Below are 15,857 nucleotides of genomic sequence, written 5' to 3'. Positions count from 1 at the left end.
GGGGGTGGTGAAGCTGCTATGCCTGGAGCTGGAGTAGCTGCGCTGACTGTTGCTTTGCCCTCAGATCCACTGACATTCTTTTCCTTTTGAAGGTGCTGAATAGTGTTGAACAAGGCCTTGTAAGCATAGGTCAAGCCCCAGCACGTTGCCATGATTTGTCCATCTCTGATATGTCCAGAATGACCACACACCTCATTTAAGTGTTTTACTAATTCTTCCGGATTTTGCAATTGTTCGGTGGTGAAATTCCAAAGTACTGGAGGGGCCCACTGACCTAGATACTTGCCCATACTATCCCACACACCCTGCCACTCATGGCTGTCCAGCCTCAGGGAAAATCTCTTGGCCCTCCTATATCATCGTTTGACCCCAGACAAGACCCAAACCTGACTCTGCTTAACTCTTGAAATCAGACGCAATAATCGTGGGCAAATACACTCTGTATGTGTGCCAACATGGTGATCCCCATGACAATCAGCAAACAGGTCTCAATAGTTCAAAAACTTCAAAACTCTCAAATGGTTCTGTAAACGGTCTGGGGGCAGGTCTGGGAGGGTAAAAAAAATGTCTCCTTCACAGGTTGAGCACCTGAGAAGGAGAAAAAAGATGTGTAATTGCTAAACGCTTCTATTATATACCTCCCGAAGTATATAGGTGGTGACCACAATGGAAACATAAGCCAGATCAGTTTCATGATCAATGATTCTATTGTATTACAAGTCATTACCATAAAGTACAATGAGACAAGAACCTTAGCCCAAGCCCCACACTTGAAAAACACTGATACAGCAAATACTGGCTCGAAGTAAGGTACGATATACTGAAACTGTGAGATCAAGAGGAACAACCTTGAGAGCCAATAAATCAGCATTGTGACAAGTGACTATTAATCCAGACAGATCTGTCGTTACCCTTTGGGGTCTGTCAACCCTTCGTGCTTCACGTTGGGTGCCGAAAAGAACTGTCGTGGTTTAAACCCAGCCAGCCAGCTCATTCACTCACTCCCTCCCCCCTTTCTTTCCTTCCCCCCCCCCCCCAACCCTGCACCAGGTACCAAGAAGGAGAAAAATGGACTGCTACTGCTAAACCCAGGACAGAAGCCAAACTGAGCCGAAGTGGATGAAAGATTGCAAAATAGAACTAAAATAACACTAAATATAATTTATGTGAATTGACTCCTTAATTTATAAAAATATTCTACATGTTCTTTTCTATATGTTGTTTAAAGTGCCATACAATTGTTGGTGATACTTAATGACATGAAATATGTTACTGGATCCAGAACAGAAGTAGTAGCCAGTCTGACATACATCTCTAATTTCAACATATCTGAAAGATTATGTTTTTGATGCTGAGGCTAAACAGCATTCGTTTGTGATAATAGGAATAACAGCCTTGCTGTAAACACATCATACATGGAAGAGGAAATTGTTGATGAAAATAAAATTATCTTTAAATGCATATTCAAGAATTTTATACCTATGTTCTACTCTTACTTCACTATGCTTTTTTTCACACGAGCAACATAAAATTTTTACCTAGAAAGGAATGGATGCCAGTTCCTATCCCTAGCATGGGAACTGCTGATGACAATACAACTGATTTAAAATAGGTTTAATTTCTCTGATCTCCCCAGATCCTCTTAAACATTTGTCATTATTTCATTTTTTCTGGTGAGGGTTTTGCAGAAGACATACAGAAAGAGAAAAGTGACTGCTCTTGCTGAGGAATTACACTAAGTATGGTAAGAGTATAAAATAAACCATCAGACAGACTCCTTTCTCATTGTTCTAGTAATGTTTTGCCACCCAAAACAATAAACCATGTTTGGGAACTTATTTTTTTATTTTGATTTGTTTTCATAGTTGACAGCTTTCTTTAGCATTTTTATTTAACTTTAGTGACAAGGAAAATAATGCAACTGCCTTGAAGCCAGGCTATGCGACAAAGCTTACCATGTGGGAATCAGTTCTTACACAGTACATGTCTCATCCTGTCAAGCCAACTAGGCAGTCTGCTTCTTAATGGGATTCATTTGTACATGAAAGTTTTACCGTCGGCTGGCTTTTATCAGGAATCGCTAGTTAAAAGAAGTATGGCTTAAATAATGGAATATGAAAGTTAGAATTTGTGCAAATGTGAGAGACATACTGTTACTCTGTAAAGACATTTGACATTTGTATCTTGGTTTTATTCTGAGCAGCTAAAGGCAGGATTAGCCTTTGATCCCTTATGAATGTAACAACCTGGAATGCAATAATTTTTTAAATCTTGTTTCCACATATCCTTCAAATGCTCTGCGGGCTACCTAGGTCAGAACCAATATAATACCGAGTACAAGTACAGCTGCGTCATTCTGTGATCATTCTATGCTATTACTGCCAAGACAGAACTTGTCAAAATCTTTTCACTTGGTAACAAAAAGACTTGCTGTGCACAGCTGGGATTCAGATGTTAAATACAGGAATCAGTTAAATGCACCCAGTCTTAAAATAGCAAACAGCATTATGATACATTGTTTCCACTGTGACACATCACTAGTTATGAACCTTTGCCAGTGCTTAATGTTCATAACTTCATTTCATACTACTGTTGTAAAAATTATTGTCTATGCAGTTGTATTACATGAAGTACAGTTTGCTTGAACACACATTCCTACCACTCCTTTTTATGTGAGACTTGCTCTGAGCAGGTGGGATTCTCTCCCCACAGATGATATATTTTTTTCTCATCTGACAATGTAGCCTGAATTGTTCTGACACTAACGATCACTGTTCAAGAAACACCAACTCTTTCTTATGTCTTTTTATCTCCCCTAAAACTCTGTGCAAGGATATCTATTCAGATCACCGGTACACTCAATTTCCCCACTCCTGTATCAGATAAAATTGTTGCATCCTCATCTTTCCTGTCGTGTTTCTTTCATGTATATGCTTGTATAAGTGGAATGCTAAGTAAATATGTATAAGTAAATATATATAATTGCCATCTCATCTACTACAGAAAGGGATCAAGGAATATGCTTAAGACACAATTTCCTTCTATTTACAGAGAATATTTTTCATGACTGACATTACTAACACTATTTTCCAAGACACAATGAAACAAATTTAGTGGAATCACAATTCTGCCATTTACTACATGAAATGAAAAATGTCACAGACCTCAGATGCAACTGAAATGGTTTAAAACCTAGCAAGTATGTTTCAGAGCTTCCATATTGTGCATCTGCTGGGTACCTAGGTAGGCATTGTCTTTTAAAGGGGAATTATAAAGACATCTCAGAATGCTTATGGTCAAGGTATTGAAATCTGCAATTAAAGCTAGTAAAAATTCTACTCGTTTGTTTTTTTTTTTATTTTATTTTATTTTTGTTTGTTTGGTTGGTTTTTTTTTTTGTGGGTTTTTTTTTCTTTTTTGTGACTGCATTTACCTCTCAAAGAAAAATGTGAACTAATTCCCAGCTATGTCCTACATTTAGTGTAGTTAATTTTAAGTCAAGCCAACTGTGTCCCTCAAGTTCTGTAATTTATATATTCACAAAAACATACTCTTTTAAAATAATGTATCTAAGAATGAAATGTTAGGGTTTTTTTATTTTGATGAGTTTTGTTTTTTTTTTCTCTTCTCCACATACTTTACCTATTTCTTTATCTGCTGCATCTGCACCAAGAGAGCTGCTGGGCAATAGTAAGTAGAATCTTCACTTGACTGAAACACACAAATTTCTCACCTTAGAATCATTGAATCATAGAGTGGTTGGGGTTGGGAAGGACCTTAAGATCATGGAGTTGCAAATCCCCTGTCATGGGCAGGAACACCTCACATTAGACCATGTCTCCAAGGCTCTGCCCAGCCTGGCCTTGAACAATGACAGGGATGGAGCATTTACCACTTCTTTGGGCAACCTCTGCCAGTGCCTCACCAGCCTCACAGTAAAGAACTTCTTCCTTATGTCTAAACTGAACTTTCCTGCTTAAAGTTTAAACCCATTACCCCTTTTCCTACCACTACAGTCCCTAATGAAGAGTCCCTCTCCAGCATCCTTGTAGGCCCCCTTCAGATATCAAAAGGCTGCTATGAGGTCTCCACGCAGCCTTCTCTTCTCCAGGCTGAACAGCCCCAACTTCCTCAGCCTGTCTTCATACGGGAGGTGCTCCAGTCCCCTGATCATCCTCATGGCCCTCCTCTCAACTTGTTCCAACAGGTCCATGTCCTTCTATGTTGAGGACACCAGAACTGCACACAGTACTCCTAGTGGGGTCTCACGAGAGCAGAGTAGAGGGGCAGGATCACCTCCTTCGACCTACTGGTCATGCTCCTTTTGATGCAGCCCAGGATACGGTTGTCTTTCTGGGCTGCGAGCACACACTGCCGGCTCATGTTAAGTTTCTTATTGACCAACTCCCCAAGTCCTTCTCCGCAGGGCTGCTCTGAATATCTTCTCTGCCCAACCTGTAGCTGTGCCTGGGATTGCCCTGACCCAGGTGTAGGACCTTGCACTTGGCTTGGTTGAACCTCATGAGATTGGCATCAGCCTGTTAGTAACAGGTGAAATTTGTGCATTGAAACAATAGTACAAAGAGAAGAGATGATTATATTTGAAAAGCTGTTAATCAGTAGAGGGTTTCTTTGTATTAGGAACAAGCTGAAATTCTGCTATTATGTATCTTAGTTACTTTATAACTAAAAGTTACAATGGTAGCTATAATGATAAGCAATTAGCATGGTCATATATGGGGAAGGGTATATGGGTGGATCCAGGGGAGTATTGTGAAACTCTACCGAAGCAGAACTCACGAAGGTACCAGGAGTAGTCAAGTGAAAATAAGAGAATGCTGGCGTCCACATAATGATTGGGACATGTCCAAGGAACAGAAAAGTGAACAGGATGACCTGAGGAAGACTTCTTACTTCATCCGGACAACCACCAGAGGGGGACTGCGCAAGCGCAAAAGAGGCTGATGTCGTAATAGACTGATGTGGCAATCCTTGATGCATATGTATTAGTCGATGTAATCTGTGTTGAATATGTATTACTGACGACATTTTTAGTGTATAAATTGCGAGCGCAATGTAACGGGGTTGAAGCCAGATTTGGACGTGTGCCCCTGGTTTCCCAGAGCTGCAATAAAGCACCTCATATAACCATTCCGGTGGTTATGTATCAGTTCTTACGCTAACAAGCCCACCTCACAAGCGTGTCAAGGTCCCTCTGAATTGCATTCCTTCCTTCCATGGTATCAACTGAACAACACAGCTTGGTGTCATCGGCAAACTTGCTGACAGCGCACTCAATCCCACTGTCCATGTCAGCGACAAAGATGTTAAACAAGACCGGTCCCAACACCAATCCCTGAGGGACACCACTTTACTGGTCTTCAGCTGGACACTGAGCTGCTGACTGCAACTCTTTGCATGCGGCCATCCAGCCAGTTCTTTACCCACCGAGTGGTCCATCCATCAAATTGATGTCTCTCCAGTTTAGAGACAAAGATGTCGTGTGGGACAGTGTCGAACGCTTTACACAAGTCCATGTTGATGGCATCAATTGCTTTGCCCTTACCCATCATTCCCGTAGCCCCATCATAGAAGGCCACCAAATCAGTCAGGCAACATTTGCCCTTTGTAAAGCCGTTTTCATTGTCACCAACCACCTTATAGTTTTTCATGTGCCTTAGCATGCCTTCAAGGAGAATCTGTTCCACGATCCTGCCAGGCACAGAGGTGAGACTGATTGTAGTTTTCCAAGTCTTCCATTTTCCCCTTCTTGATAATGGGGGTTATATTTCCCCTTTTCCAGTCATCAGGAACTTCACCTGACTGCCATGATTTTTCAAATATGATGGACAGTGTCTTTAGCAACTTCGTCACCAGCTCCTTCAGGACCCATGGATGGATTTTATTAAGTCCCATGGCCTTGTGCACATTCAGGTTCCTGAATGATCTCAGCCCTGATCCTCTCCTACAGTGGGCCTAAGGTCTTCATTCCAGTCCCTGCATTTGTCTTCCAAGACCGGAGCAGCATGGCTAGAGCACTTGCCAGTGAAGACTGAGACAAGTCATTGAGAATCATAGCCTTCTTCAAATCCAGGATAGCCAGTTTTCGTGTTTCCTTCCAGAGAGGGACTACATTATCCCTTGTGTGTCTTTTATTTGCAACATACCTATAGAAACCATTTCTGTTACCTTTGGCGTCCCTGGCCAGACTAAATTCTAACTGGGCCTTAGCTTTCCTGACCTGATCCCTAGATTCTTGGACAGTGTTGTTGTATTCCTCCCAGGCCACCTGTCTTCACTTACACTTTCTGTAAGCTTCCTTTTTTCCTTCTGAGTTTTCTTAGCAGCTTCCAATCTAACCATGGAGGCCTCCTGGCCTCCTTGCCCCATTTCCACCTGTCTCAACACTAGCATGGGAAAATAAAATTTGAAGTCATTTCCTCATTGAGATGGTGTAATTCTTTCTCTTTTTCAGTTATGTTAATGTCAAACAGTGGACAAACACTTTTAAACATAAAAATAAAAATCAGCACTTTAACATTACATTGATGCTAAACTTGGAATTTATAGCTACAGCACTGGAAAGAGGGTTTGATGTGCAATGACTTGCAGTCACTCTCTGAATGTGCAGCAACAGCAGCTAAAATCAGCCAGTAAAATTCTGGTCATTGTCAAGAATGACAATGAAAACAACATGGAGGCATTTCTTTGCCAGTATATGGTGCCTGGAAAACCCACATTTTGACTGCTGTGACCAATTTTGGATTCCACACAACAGGAAGGATATAGTGGCATCAGAGCAACTGAAATGATGGGGATGTAGTAATTGCCTTTCAAGGAGGAATGAAAAAGGCTGCAGATATTTTTGGAGGGAATGAGGTTGCCTAAAGCTTACAAGTATGTGGAGGAGTAGAGAAGTCAAATGCAGGACATTTGGGTTTTGTTGTTTTTTTTTAATTGGTTTTAGGTTTTTGTTTTTTTTTTCTTTGGGGGGGGGGGCTTGGGTTTTCTGTTGGTTTCTTTTTTTTTACAAAATAGGAGAACTAGATATATTTAATGAAACTAGGTTTGAAACGGATAAAGGGGATCTTTACTTTTGGGCAATAGTAATGTCAATGTCAGATCTGGGAAAGTACCAGAATGTCTCTTAACTGCACTTTAGTCCAGTCCAGTGAGAGATTCAAAGAAGCCATCTATTTTAAGGGACAAAGCACAAGTTATTAATCTCTATGAAAAACAACAATCTTGAGTTTATCTCCAAGAAAGTGAACTGGTGGATTCCAAGGACATAAATCATGGGTGCTCAGTAGCCAGACTGCTCTTTCTTGTGGGGTGGGAATTGCAGTATATTTTGTCATTCTCTTGGGAAGTTGCTTTTGATCTCAGTCCTCCATAGGCTGTCTCAGGCAGTTCTATCTGTGACCACCTGTACATAAGGCTATATGAAAAATTGAAAAGAATGCTTTGGGGAAATAGCTTAATAATTCATTTATTACCCACTTATCTCAAAGCATATTGACTTAACAGGGGAGTTGGCACATCCTGCACAGCTCATCTTTTTGAGTTAATTTTAGACTATATGGTATTTCTTAATTACATTTTAGAGTAAAAGCAATCTTTCCTTCCTCCTGCATTTACATCTCACTCACATTCAGAAACTCAGAGTAGACTAATGTAAAGGGCAGTTTTAAGTAATAAATACCAAATTCTACCTTTTGAAAGGAAAAGTGAAAATAAAATCTTGAGGAATAATCACAATAGCTTTAACCTTTGTGTGAAAGTCTTACTTTCTTCTAGTTTTGTTGCTCTGAATCTGAAGAAATTCCATAAAAACCTATATAGGTGACTTGGATTGGTGCCATAGTGAGAGAAATCAGAAACTGACTTTTGTATCTGTTAGAGCTTATCATTACCTATGTTAAATGAGTCATAAGAGTCATAGCGGTGTGACCTATACGCCTGACAACTGGAGCAGATATGTGCATTGGAGAATGTCTTTGCTGTTGCTCATGTCCCCCCATTGCTTTTACTTGTGTTCTCTCATACTGGTGTGCCTTGTTATTTTCCCATAATGGCCCTAAATGACTAGTGCAACTGCATTACTTTGTAAATAGAAAAAGCATTTTAAGTTCCTGTAAGAAATGCAGTTTATGATCCCAACAGATAATCTATAGAAATGGCTCCACGATAAAGATATTTCTTCCAAACCTATAAACATGACAGTGATCCTGCAACTCAGGTTCTAAGTTTTCCAATAAGAAGTGAATAGTTTCATAGAAAGAACAGCAAGCACCACTGCAAAGCATTACTGAACTTTTCTGGGAAGATAAGCTTCTTAGAGAAGGAAATAATGTTTTTTTCAGAAGGTTACAGGATTTAGAGAATGTAGCTTTGATTGAAATATAATCACTATGAAGATGTTGATTTCAGAATCACAACAGTTTTATAAGCATGGTAAAGCATCAGCTGCCACTGAAAGGAGTGATGTTCTATTGTGCATCAAATTAGCTCATGCTAATCTACATCGTGTTAAGCATCCAAGTGCAGCAAACCTGTGCAGCAGGGCTGAAACTTACCTGTGGATAGTTCCCTTATAGAGTGTTTGGAGCTTCCACTCCCTCCAGAAGCAGTGCTGAATTACGATGCCTTAGAGCATGCATAGAACGTTATGGGTGTCCAGTTTAGGAAAAAAAACAGAGCCTTTTCCATAATGTTGTGCATCCAGCCCTTTTGACAGATGAGACTACAGATAATTCTAATGCCTTTTCACATTTTAATAGATTCACCATTTATTTTAAATGGAACTTGGATGCCTTCTCTTGCATTTTATTAATTCGCTGTAAAGAAACGCTTTGCTGTTATGAGATGATATAATCTGTAGGAAATAATAATCATTTAGCACTGTTCCTTGCACAAAACTAACAGAATGTTTTCTCTTAAGAAAAATAACCATGCAGGAGGTTGAGAATAATGTGTGACTTGTGAGACAAGGTAGATAATGCTTATGCATCAAACTAAGCCGGATATTTGTAGAAAAGCCTGAAAGTAGAAGACTCTGAAGGGAGAAAATATAAGTTTTCTGGAAGAGATAATATTCTGAAGCTGTTTATTGAGATCATAGATCTTAATCTAGCAAAAGGACTAGATTTACCTTCCCTGTGAAAAAGGATAGAACTCTAAACCTGTGTCGTGGTTTAAACCCAGTCAGGTAATTCGTTCGCTCACTTCCCCCCCTTTCTTGCCCTCCCCCTGCTCTCGGAGGGACGGAGAGGAGAATCAAAAGAATGCAACTCCCACGGGTTGAGATAAGAACAGTTTAGTAACTAAGGTATAACACAAATCACTACTGCTACCACCAATGATAATAATGATAAAGGAAATAACAAGGGAACAGAATACAACACCTCACCACCCGCTGACCGATAACTCGCCCCCCAAGCCCGACCAAGCTCCGACCGATACCTCCTCCAACCCTGCAGTCCCCCAGCCCTTCCGGCTAACTCCCAGTAACATCCTGGGCATGACGTGCTGTGGTATGGAATAGCTCTTTGGTCAGTTTGGGTCAGGTGTCCTGTCTCTGCTTCCTCCCAGCTTCCCCTCCTCCCTGGCAGAGCATGAGGCTCACAAAGTCCTTGGCCAAACCAAAACATCTCTATCAGCTCTGTTCCCGAGCCGAAAGTCAAAACACTGCACTGCACCAGCTACCAAGGAGGAGAAACATGACTGCTACTGCTGAACCCAGGACAACCTGAAACCCAAAGATCTCTTGAGAATCTAGTAAAGGTACAGAGATATCCACTGGGATCCCAGGGCTCCTCTGTTAGCACAAAGGCCATACACTCCTTCATTTCTCAACTAACAAACAAGTGTAGCTATATCTAATGCAACAGAGCTGGAAGAATCTTCCCTCTAGCTTAATGCAAACTGGGGCTCCTTTTAATATGCAATTTTACTTTGTAAAGGGCTCATTCCCAAAATTAGCACTGCCTATGGGTGTATATACACTTTTCAGTCTGTCCCTTGTATTCTTGATGGAATTGTCTGTCAGCCCAGCTCCTGTTTTTCACTAAATATCTGGGACTCCATGCATTTTTCTCCCTGGATTTACACAAGAAAGGAAATACTGAAAGGAGGTCTGATATCCTTATTTGCTGGTTAGAGCTATGCATTAAGATCCTTTGCTATTTAAACAATAAAGCTGCCTTTTGTGGTGCTCTGTGACAGTATGCTGGTTATCCTTGCTAAATTACAACAAACATCTGGAATTTCAAAACAGCAGGTAAGAGAGAAAGCAAATTGCTCTCTGGGGCTCTGATGCCACAAGCAATGAGCAAAAAAGGAAGGTAAGAAGTCTATGACCTTGCGCGGTGGAGATTAAAAACTGTGGAACCAGAGGTTAGTATTGGCCAGGGCCTGCTGCAAGGAAGCCTGCAGCAGCTGTTGCTCAGAACATGGGTTTCACAGGTCGTGGGCTGCACAATAAAGGACAGGCAAGGGGCGACATTAGTGATCGAGGATGCTGACTGAAATTCAGAGCAGATTAGAAATTCAAGATCATGACATGCTATTTCCAGACTATTAAACAGAGTTGAGAGGAGCAATTACAGGTGCTTGAAGTTTCCGTGACTACAGAGTGTTAATTAAACACACGGTAAACAGAAAACTTCAGAGGATCTAGGCTGCAGCCTTAAAAGTCCTGATCACATTTTCAAAGACCAGCTGTGCTTTTCCAAGTGGGAATTTATTTAATATGGTGGCTTGGTGGCCACTGCCAACTTTTTTTAAGACAGCCAAATTAGTATGATTCAAATATGGGATATTTTGCAGTAACAGTCTCCTTTGTGCAGTCTCAGAAAATGGGAGTTCTCTTAATTTTCCATAGAAAAGACTGTAATGTGTACTTTAATACATTTCAATTTTAATACTACTCTTCTTCTACCCTTGTGAATATGCAGCTAGAGATTAATAGAAAGCAGCAGCTTTGCAGTGTAGCAAAATTATTTCAGGCTGATCTCATTTTTGATGGAATTATGAAATGCGAGTGCATTTTTATTTCAAAATAATATGATAAAATATGTAATTTGCCTCTCAGTCCTGTTGCATAAAAAAGTAGAAAACAAGTATATAAAAAAGTCCAATTAGATTTATACAGCTGTTAGAGTATTTCCTTTTAATACCTTTTTCTTCCAACACAGTTTAAGTTTAAATATAAAAATATTTAATTGAAAATTACTGTGACAAGTACCTATATTAATTAAAAATCAAATAATTCTTAAAATATATTTCTCTAAAGATGGATATAGTCACAATTAATTTCATGTAATACAGATACACAGTAATACCAATTAATGTGTTACTACGGTTGGTGTTTTTAAACCAATTATTTTTGTAATTACTTCACCTGCAATGCATAATCTAAACCAAACAATGACAGTGTTTTCAGAAATGTTCCCTTTTGCAGTGCACAAGAAATAATATTGCTAACAGGGAATCCTCCAATTTACATTTTTTTTTTCATGTGTGTAAAATACAGTAATCTAGCTGACTATAACAGATCTCATCATGCTTCCAGTGATCTCTGTACCTATAGTGGTGTCTTCTAACTCAGGTCTTTAATTTATGACTCCGGAGTAAAGATTGCAGTTTTGCTGCTCAGGAGTCAGGCAGCTTTTATTTTTTTCTTTCTTTGAGTTTGACAGTTTGGGAAATTAAAATATGTATTTTTAAGTTATGCTCTTTTTTCAGATAATTTACTCTCCCAGGTTGTTTTGGTGTGATGATTATGCACCTGCATTTATTTTCAAATTTTTCTTTTAAAACTAACCAAATAGTCCCTTACAACAGAAATCTGATCACAGTTTTGACGACAATCTGCTGCAGGTGTTGCTCCCTATAGGTGATACGAATATAGCCACACCAGGTTTAGCTCTACGCTGTTACACTTCTCCAATACTGTCTCAGCAGGCCTTGTAGCTTAAAAACCCTCTCATGCCAAGTTCCAAAGCACAGAATACATACCGCACAACTTCTAAATGCTTTTTAATATAATGATGCTGGGGATAACGCTTGAGAACTATTTGAAGCCCTTGCAATGAAAAAGAAGTGATAAAAAAATTCTTTTCCTAAGGCCATAGATCTCCCCCTGAGCTCCAAAGGAGATGTGGATTATGCAGAGTGGAGATGGCCACTACAAAAACAGGAGGCAACGAGAAGCAGGGTTGCCATCCACAATGGATGGCAACCACCTCCCTTGAGCTAGAGACCAGGGATTTTTCCTTGGAGTGGATACTGTGCAGATACAGCCTGACAAAATTACTTAGAATAATTCTGGAGTAGCATATTTTTTTTTATAATTAATCAAAGTAAAATAGATTTTAAAGGTGTTTAGAAGGATACAGTATTTTCTAATAGCATGGAGGTGTATCTCACCCAGAGGCAATACCTGTTTGTTAAATATGTTCAGTTTATATGTGTTTAGCCTGACCTGAGAAGACACACTGAAGATTTTTATTTTCTGAATCATCCAGATGCTGGGAGTGTGCTGTGCCTTTCTTATGGCACAGGTATAAAAATTTTCTTCTATGGAATTGAACATATGATGAGCAAAAAAAGGACTATTGCGCATGAAAAACCCATTTCCACATAACGTGCAGGTCCGGTATGCACTTAAACCAACAACCTCAGCTACTTAGATTTAAACACTGTCAATCTGAAGCCTATGAAATCACAATGACCAAAATTTCTTCAAAGCATAAAAAAGATGGATTTCTAAAAATTATTTCTGTAGACTATTTTTATGATCTCCTGCCATATTGTTGCGTCTGCAGTCACAAGGACTGCTAGTATTCTTCACTGTGATTAAATTAAAAAAAAATGTTTACTGTGATTATTGGCAAGTTTTGGGTTTTTTATTTTTTTTTTTTCCTTATATATTTCAAGCCCTCAGAAAAGGGCTTCTGGGTGTAAAATGAAAATCCATCCTGACATAGAATGCTCATTGAACTGAAGAGTCTTAACATGGGATAAAGAAAAAAGCCCACATGCTTATCATTAATAAAAGCTTTTGTGCACACAGAGAGAGTGCCAGAGTGAATGCTAAGAACTTTGTTAGTCCAGTCAGTCCCGTAAGAACCTAGTAGTCCAAGTTATCAAACAAATATGAAAAGCCTCATTAATAATAGACTTCAGATTGCAATTTGTCCCACAAGGATGCCTACCCTTCAGTCCCTCTCCCCTGGCAGGATGCTCTACCCCACAAGGCTTCTGTGGTCCCACATTGGCATCTCTGGTCTTCACCATGGGTGGGCAGGTGCAGCTGCACCAAAGAATCAGCATCCTGAGACCTTCCCTTGACAGTAGGAGCTTCTTCCTCAACCTTTGGCTTCCTTGCTTTTATTTCTGCACATCTCCCCAGCGCAGCCCATACCACCGAGGGTACCACACAGCCCCAGCTCACCCTAGGGAGGTGAGAGTCACTGCTGTCTGTGCTGCCAGCACTGTCAGGCCCCGGCCCCACAGGTTTCAGACCCCCATCTGCCTTAGCAGCATGGAGGCTGCATGAGTGGGTCATGGGTTGGTGGCGGAATGAACTGAGGGGGGCTGTGGACAGTAATGTTCACTCATCAGAACTGAGGATAAGGAATATATGGTTTGAAAAGGAATTGATCTCTAAATGCAGGTTTAAGTCTTCTACATTGTGCATAGGAACTCACTGCTCTGACTCCTCCAGTAGAAGTAAAATTCAAATAGCCCATTAATCAGAAAACACTAATGTATTCTTCAGAGAAATAATTTACAATCACCTGCCTCTGGATGGAAACTCTGTGCAAACAGCTTTCTGAATTGGTTCACTGCTACATTCTGTAAATTTATTTTTAATGGTGCTTGCTTTCCTGCACAAAGATGGAGGGAGCTGGAGATATAAATCCAGAAGTCTCAGTGATAAAATTTCAGGAAAGTAACACTTTTTTTGTTTCCATAGGAGCAACTCTCAAAAATGTCACCTGACTGCCAAAACCCGCAGTTCCTGCCTGATTGTCCCCTGTTGCTCCTTCATGCCCATTTCCAACTTTTAATATTGCCAAGCAGGCATTTTGTTGGCTGTATCAGGGAGCTGAGACAACTGAATATTGAAGAGAACAGCATGTGCCTGTTTTTTTTTCAGCCAGATCTGCCCCTGATTAGCTCCCCAGGCTACCATAGGAATGCTTTTGCGAGCACAAGCTAGGCAGTGGCATGAGTATAGGGTGAGCAGCCAAAGAAACACAGAGCAGCAGAAGCTGCTTTGTCACCATCATGGCAGCTTAAAAGCAAGACAGGTGAAGGCCCAAGCCTATTAATCTACCCATTCACGTGACCTTGCAGAATCTCACCATGGTTGTGGTTGGAGTGGACCACCATGGGTCATCTAGTCCAACCTCCCTGCCCAAGCAGGATCACCTACAGCACATTGCTCAGGATTAGATCCCAGAGTGCACTGAGATAAGAGTGAAAATGTGGGATCTGAGCATGACGTGAATAGTATGGAATAAGGGGTGGATAATGTCCTGGGTTCAGCAGTAGCAGTCATTTTTCTCCTTCTTGGTAGCTGGTGGAGTGCAGTGTTTTGACTTTCGGCCTGGGAACAGAGCTGATAACACTGATGTTTGGGTCTGGCCAAGGACTTTGTGAGCCTCATGCTCTTCCAGGGAGGAGGGGAAGCCAGGAGGAAGCAGAGACAGGACACCTGACCCAAACTGACCAAAGAAGTATTCCATACCACAGCATGTCAGGCCCAGGATGTAACTGGGAGTTACCCAGATGGGCTGGGAGTAGAAAAAATCGACTTCTTCATGTTTTTTTTTTCAGATACCACTGTTTATTAAATTAAATACAGGTAAAAGAAACAAACATGGTACACTGAATGATGAGTCTTCTAATTATTTTTCTGTTTGCAAATAGGGCTAACAGACTACTTTAATCCTTCTAATTTCATTGACTTGGACCTAAATAGTTAATCAGCAACTCTTCTAATCTGGTTTCAGGCTTGTGTTGTTTTTTTTTTTTTTTTAATGTTACGAGATTTAGGTACTGGTTCAATTTTTATTCCTTTCCACAGACTGAAATTAAGGGTAAGTCCAGATATTTAATGTTACGTTTTCTCATGTTTGAGAAAACTGTATTTTGTCATTTGTGCCATTCATGTCATTCACAATGAACCATGAGGGGACAGAGAGCATAATCTAGAGACACAATGCTTTGATACATCACAGTCTTCTGGAAGATATTCAGCAAATTATTTACTCAGGGTCTTTTTTTCCTGAAAATGGAGGGGTAAGACATTCTTCACAGGATTAGCCTAATTAATAGTCATATTTAAGAATGATTATTAATCCTGTTATAATGATACGAATACTTCTGGTTCAAATTCTATCCAATTAAAATGATTAAAATTTTCTCCAGCCTACCTTTTTAGGTGGCAGTGCCCCTCTGGATCCGAAGATGTGTACCTTAATTTGGTTGAGATACTGCAAGTTATAGAATCATGTAATAGTTTGGGTTGGAGGAGACCTTCAAAGGTCATCTAGTCGACCCCCCTGTAATGAGCAGGGACATCTTCAACTAGATCAGGTTGCGCAGAACCACATCCAGCATGGCCTTGAATGTCTCCAGCGATGGTGCATCTGCCAACTCCCCAAGCAACCTGTGCCAGTGTTTCATCACCCTCATTGTAAAGAATGTTTTCCTCCCATCCAGGCTGAATCTCCCCTCTTTTACTTTAAAAACATTAACCCTCATCCTATCACAACAGGCTATGCTAAAGTCTCTCTCCAACTTTCTTATTGGCCCCTTTCAAGAACTGAAAGGCAGTATTACGA

The sequence above is a fragment of the Pezoporus wallicus genome, unplaced genomic scaffold (genome assembly GCF_028554395.1).
Source record: "Pezoporus wallicus isolate ANWC-B61680 ecotype Strahan unplaced genomic scaffold, APGP_CSIRO_Pwel_v1 contig_818, whole genome shotgun sequence".
Taxonomy (NCBI): Eukaryota; Metazoa; Chordata; class Aves; order Psittaciformes; family Psittacidae; genus Pezoporus; species Pezoporus wallicus.
The sequence above is the reverse complement of the archived record's forward strand: the minus strand, read 5'-3'. Positions refer to the sequence as shown.